The 6953-nt window shown below is 37.5% G+C and overlaps 1 long non-coding RNA gene across 2 annotated transcripts; it reads left to right on the top strand.

Moving 5' to 3' along the window:
- Positions 1-602: 602 nt before the first annotated feature.
- LOC145325097 (uncharacterized) lies at positions 603-4751 on the top strand. 2 transcript variants are annotated; one of them, XR_013881397.1, is made up of 9 exons: positions 603-1147; positions 1530-1605; positions 1936-2011; positions 2635-2721; positions 2960-3016; positions 3237-3277; positions 3674-3815; positions 4223-4273; positions 4667-4751. It is a non-coding gene; the product is annotated as an uncharacterized LOC145325097 (long non-coding RNA). The 2 variants fall into 2 exon arrangements; XR_013881398.1 differs by lacking the exon at positions 4667-4751 and having other exon boundaries at positions 974-1147; positions 4223-4340.
- Positions 4752-6953: the final 2202 nt, after the last annotated feature.

Genomic DNA, 6953 nt, shown 5'->3' with positions numbered 1-6953 from the left:
ACTGGCCCCATGACTTGTCAAAGCATTTTCCACCTGCTTCCACCTTTAAAATACATGTCACCTCTACTCTCAAATTTTTATTTTTAGAACCCAAATTATCTAACCCAACAGCAGGACGCTTGGCCACACCTCTTCCTGACCCTCCTTCGCCCTCCTCCAGACCACTTTGACCGCTCGGCCACCTGTCCCATGCATCAAGATTCACTTCCAAACCGTCGTTGCCAATATCATCATTATTCTTCAGAAACTTCAGAAACTCATCATTAAATTCATACCTGGGCCGCCCATCCTTATGCTGTCTTCTACTGGGACCAGCCCTATCATCCATTCTGTACACCACCTGCCGCCCATCCTTATGCTGTCTTCTACTGGGACCAGCCCTATCATCCTTTCTGTACACCACCCGCCGCCTGTTGGTCCTACCATCCTCCAACCTCTCTAAAGACCTCTCGTGCTCCTCTTGCAACCGACCAGGAACCAGCCGATGTCTCTCTCTATCATCCATCTTTCCTGATAATTACAATTTCAATATTTTTTTATATTTAAGACAACATTTAAAACAGATTACATTATACGAATCATCATATCAATTTTATGTCAGGGATGCCAAGGTACAAATCGAAAGATACCAAGAAAATTTCACACTCCAGCTGCGCCAATCACCACCATGACAAAATGCTGCCAGCTATCAGTCAACCATAATAAATGTACCAACCAATCCTTTCCACTTGATGATATATAGAAGTCAGCTGCAACAATAAAACACTATTCTCCTCCACTTTATGCATCCAGGACAAATTTCAGCTTGGCTGATGTAACCCACAAAAACACATCAGGAATATTTATTATTTTATTCAGGAATAAAATAATACAAATCCATCAAAAAATCTGAAAATGCCAATTTTTCCTCCTACTCCAATCCTAATGAAAAATGTGGAGAAATCGCCAACCAATTTTGGCCACCATGACTTCAGACGCCATATTTAAAATTAAAAATAATAAACAAGGTGATATTTGCAATTTCTACAGCCCAAAAATTACTGAAATGACACCTATCTTCTTGTGATCTGTTGTGAACCAGCCCAAAAACCGAACAATCACAATCAGAATCTCACAGTTCTGCCATTCCACTCTGTCATTAATACAGGTACATCTTCAGCATCACATAAAAATGTAAAAGACAATTTCCCAAAACCAGACAAAGTAAAAATGTTTACCTGATTTTGATGGTTTACCACTATAACTCGATATTATGATTTAACTGCTCACAATCTCAGTTCCAACTATCAACTGGACTTAACTTTTATTGTAGATCAACTTTCCAACTTACTAGCTTAATAAGCACATATTTGTTATTAAAATAATTAAACAATAATTTAATGAATCTCCATTATATAAACATATATATAAAACTTTTATATTTATTAATCTGCACATGTACCACAGGACCTCCTACTTGAGATTTAACCTCCTCTTTGTATCCCATTTAGCTACTGACCCACTCATTTTAATCGTCACCACTTTTTCAGGCAAAGATAGCAAATGGAAACAACTAATCCAATGGAAAATTGACCTCATCAACACTCGTTCCAGCTTTAGAAACAGGTACTACAGACTCAACCGCCATCATATATTTAAAGGGAGATATTTCATACACAGTCCCTTTAAAACAGAATTCAACATTGACTTGAATGATACATAATATTTTTTTATGTTCAATCCCTTGAAGGAGGGGGTGATTCCCAAAAGGCGCTAATTCATACAAAGCATCCGAAAACTTTTTGACCACAATAAAAGGCCCACCGTAGAAAGACAGTAACTTCTTGGACACGTCACTCTTAATGCTTCCTTCTGTACTCTGTGTTTGTTTTGAACCTCCAAATATAGTTTGGAATTTGTTAAAATTCTCTTAATTATATCCTCCATATGTTTCAGAAATTCCAAATACGACCAAAAAACGAATAACCTGTCCTCGAGCTCTTGGAGCAGTTAATCACCAATGTTGCCACAGGTAATTTTTTTTTCTCCCAAGTATTTCATGATTTTCGTCTACTCTTAAAGCTGCGTACAAACTTTGGTTCTGTCTTTCCACGAGATTCAAATTCGGATTCTTGAAAGGAACTAAAACGGTGTCCACCCCCAATCCTTTCATTACCCCCTTTTTGTAACTCTGTCAGATCTCAAAGCCCGAAATAAATTATAGGTAGGTACAAAATTCTCCAAAATAAACCATAGGTAGGTACAAAATTCTCCAAAATAAACCATAGGTAGGTACAAAATTCTCCAAAATAAACCATAGGTAGGTACAAAATTCTCCAAAATAAACCATAGGTAGGTACAAAATTCTCCAAAATAGCCTTCACTGCTGTCTCAGTCTTAGCATCAACTAGCTGACACGTAAATATATACCTGGAAAATAAGCTAAGCAGATTATGATTAAAACAAACTTAACCGTTTGTAATAATTAGTGAATCCCAAAAATTTCTGTAACTCCTTTCCTGTCTTAGGCTTGCCCCAATCCTTAATCCGTTCCAAATATGAAGGATTCATCTTCAATCTGGCGGCACTAATAATATGCTCCAGATAGTGGCATTCTCTAGTCAGTAAATCACACTTATCCAGATTCCATTCCAGGTTGCCCTGTCTGAGAACCGGAAACAACGTCTGCAAATGTTCTACATGCTCCTCTGGACTAACCGAAAACACAATCAAATCATCCAGGTAACTGATACAGAAACCATACATCCCTAGTAAAATGGATAACACCTTGTCCATCAAAGCACAAAACAAGGATGGCGCGTTGCAAATTTTAATAATCTTCGGTTTCAATTCTGGATTTTCCTTAATCATCTGATTTTCCTCTAACTTCAATTGTTGAATAATAAACTGTACTCGCTCATGCATTTTCTGTCCTGACAACTTTTCTGGTTTCTTTAACTCATTTATTGTTTTCTTACAGGTGGAATCCAGATTGTCCATGACAAAACAGTGCCCCATCTTCACATTTTTAAGCAAGGTAATAGGTTTTATCGACGCATTAACTACGTTAACCCCTCCTTTATCCCTGACAGAGTAGGTTTAGAAAGAATCTCAGAATATCTATGACCAGACAAAATGGGAATTTTCTACATTTCAGCCACTACCTGTTTTTGTAAACAAGAATTAATAGGAACAGATTCCCCATGAAATTCAAATTTATCCACTTCCAAACAAATATTAATTTTATTTTTCTTCAGGAAATCAGAACTGAGATTCACCAACTTGCCTGTTACCTCAGGTACATAAAATATTTCTGTAAACACAGCTTGGTTCCCACAAATCTAACTTTTAACTCAACATATCCAATAATATTAACTTTCTTTTAATCTACCGAATAGGCTGATAACTTAGCAGGACAGAAACCAATTTCATGTTTATCAAAAATTTCTCTAGATATTAAAGAATTAAAATTATTTCCTGTATCAACAATTCCTAATTCCTCCACTGTAATATCAGCTCCTGGTACAAAAACTCTAAATCCGCGCAAATAGGCATTTTTCTTTCTTTATCTTCAAGACTTCACAATCCCTTTAAAGCCCTAGTAACTTCTGCCACCATTCCGTCGGATTAAAATTTCAATGTCGTGTTATAAATAATTAATGTATATATTTAATTAATTAACTTCAAATTTCAGATACAAAGCCATCAATCTACAACACAGCAGCCAGCCCTCCGCCATCCACCAGCCGCCATCATACTGATCAACATATTATGTCATGCACAGCCTGCAGAACACCAGCCCCTCGTGACTAGACACCAAACTCCTTGCAACACAAGTAAGTACCCCTCAAAGGTTTAATATTCATTAAAACTTTATTTAGATACCTACCAAATTTTATACACAATTGTACTAAATGTATTATATAATATATTGTTCCCATTAACAGTTACTAGCACCTCTACACATTGACTAAAAAAAAACAAAAACAGAAACTTCTTCACAACATTGAAAGCCATTATCCCAATACAAAACAGCAAAAATTTTCAAATTTTACATAGCTTAAAAACTCAATTACACTAATATAACCTAGATATAATATATGTGAACAAAGAAACAATATATAAAATAAGGTTTATACATCGAATCAATCATCACACTACTACATAGGATATTATTGATAATTGAACCTAGCCATTTCAGCAATCATAGCCTCGTATTGTTTTTCATCTCTGCTTTTTTCAGAATCCACAGCCGGCCCCCTCTGATTGACTGATTTCTTCAGAAACTGCTCAGGTATCACCCGATTATTAGGCACTCCAGGCCCCTCTCCCTTTTCATTATTGACCGGAAAGAACTTAGCCTTGGTCTTACCTATGCGAGAATCAGGGGCAGGCGGCTTACCATCCCTCTTCTGCCAACAATCAGCCACTATATGTCCTTCTTTCCCGCAATACCAACAAATCATATTCTTAGCCTTCGAATTCAAAGCCCCAATCACATTCTCAACTTGATCCCAAGGGATATCATCCTTCCCCTCAATCCAAGCATTATTATCGCCAGTCCCAGTTCTGTCAGCCAAGTCGGATACATGCACCTCACTAATCACAGGCCTAGATTTCACCTCCCTAGATTCTTCCAATTTCAACCCTTCCATAGCCTGGGAATAACATGACGTCACATTTTCAGGTGAAATGTGTCCAGAACGAGCCCAGCTGATGTAATGTTGACCTCTACGAATCAAATAAGTCAAGAATGAGCTATAATCCTCCAGGTAATGCATAGATTCAACAAAGTTGGCCATATCTCTAGCTAAATCTGTAAACAACAAATTCTTCGCCACATTGTTATAAAAATCACGCCAAGATTGTTTAGAAATATGACCAGGATGCATAAGTCTAAACCACCGTAATTTCTCATTAAAGAACACATCCACATTCTGACCATTCTTTTGTTTCAGGGCGTAGAAGAATTCAGTAGCTGACTCTGTATCTGCAAACAGTATCACCAACCTCCTTATCAACAGGTAATAACCTAAAGCACTTAGGGAGGCATTAGCCTCCGGAGTAATAAGCCTCCCCATTTTCTTTCCCTTGCACTCAAACATCCTATTGTACAACACATCCTTAAAAAGCATGGGATCCTCCAATTTTGCGAACCGAGCAACCCTCCACAAGGACAAAAAATAATCCTCAAAATCAATGTTTCCATCCCAAAATGGAGCGTCCCGCACAAAATCACTGTCCCACTTGACACCCCTTACCAGACAAAACTCCTTAAACTGTCCCTCTACAGTCTGCTGACTGACACTGCCACCAGCCACCTTTTTGTAAGCCTTAAGCACTTCAGCCCTTTCCTCGATTAAAGGAAATATATCCAATAACTGATTCTCATACTCGGTCAAACAACTCTCACGTACATTCATCCAATTACCATTACCAGCTGGACCCAAAAAATCTATCTGCGAAAACTTCAAATGTCCAGGAGCACTCTTTACCCTCTTAGCCTCGAAACTAGTAGAATCCAATTTAGCCTCCACACTCAATCGATTAATAAAAGATGCATTAAATGAATCATCCCCCATCGATTTAGCTGTAGCCACACTAGCCCCCAAACTTGTCTCATACAAGAATCCACCAATGTCGCCATCTGGTGGCAATTGAGCCACCTTTTTCTTGATAGTAGCCAAATCAACATCATAACCTAATTTCTTATGCTCATCTGAACTTTTGAACTCTTTCACCTTATTCTCCAGCCGTTTATTCGCCGCCGTTAGCTTATCCACCTGACTCTTGACAGTCGTATGCTCCTTTAACATTGCCCTAACATATTTCTTTATACTTTCAGGCACAACATCATTCTCCACGTCGCCCAACGCCGACTCCACATTTGCATTAGCACCTGCACCTCCACCAACATCATCAACAGCATCGTCATCCTCCTCCCAATTGTCGGGAGTTCCATCATCATCCTGACTTTCAGCCTCCCGAGGCCGCTTAGGCCGCCGTCCACGCTTGCCTTCACCTTTACCCCGCTCTCCTTTTTCATCAGCCATATCCGAGCACTAGAACTAGATTCGCCGTGAAATTTAGATCAGAAAAGTTAAAGAGTGAAATTCCACAGAAACCTAAAATATAAATCAAGTTATAAATATAAAAGATATAACAAAACTGTGAAAAATCCGAGATAAACAATCTCAAAAAGTGATTGAATTCAAATTAAACACCACTTCCCCCACCTTTAACTCTGCAGCAGGTCTAAATAACACGTAGCACAATAAGACTGCGCCAAATGAGATGTAGACAGACTTACACAAGTTAATGATAGAGTAGATTCAATGTTTAATTCAAAATACAAACAGATTTTTAAGTATTTATTTATATTGGATTAAATGCAGTTTTTGGGTAAATAAGATTAAATATGTATACTTTATTTAGAAATGGTTAAATATATTAATAAGTCAAACTACTGATTATTTAAGCTGGAAAGTTCTGAAGTAGCGAGATGTCTGTTTGTATGTCAGGACACCAAAGCAGTAGGATGGCTGTCTGTTTAATTAATACAAATGTATTAATTAACTATGCACTTTGAAGTAGCAGGATGACTGTCTGTCTAATTAGTACAAATGTATTAATTAGCTGTATAACTCTGAAGTAGCAGGATGACTGTCTGTCTAATTAATACAAAGGTATTAATTAGCTGTATAACTCTGAAGTAGCAGGATGACTGTCTGTCTAATTAATACAAAGGTATTAATTAGCTGTATAACTCTGAAGTAGCAGGATGACTGTCTGTCTAATTAATACAAAGGTATTAATTAGCTGTTTAACTCTGAAGTAGCAGGATGACTGTCTGTCTAATTAATACAAAGGTATTAATTAGCTGTATAACTCTGAAGTAGCAGGATGACTGTCTGTCTAATTAATACAAAGGTATTAATTAGCTGTATAACTCTGAAGTAGCAGGATGACTGTCT

This window comes from Acartia tonsa, chromosome 7 (assembly GCF_053477335.1).
Source record: "Acartia tonsa isolate MP-2025a chromosome 7, ASM5347733v1, whole genome shotgun sequence".
In the NCBI taxonomy this organism is placed as follows: domain Eukaryota; kingdom Metazoa; phylum Arthropoda; class Copepoda; order Calanoida; family Acartiidae; genus Acartia; species Acartia tonsa.
Note: the sequence above shows the minus strand (reverse complement) of the source record. Positions and strands in the feature narration are given on the sequence as shown.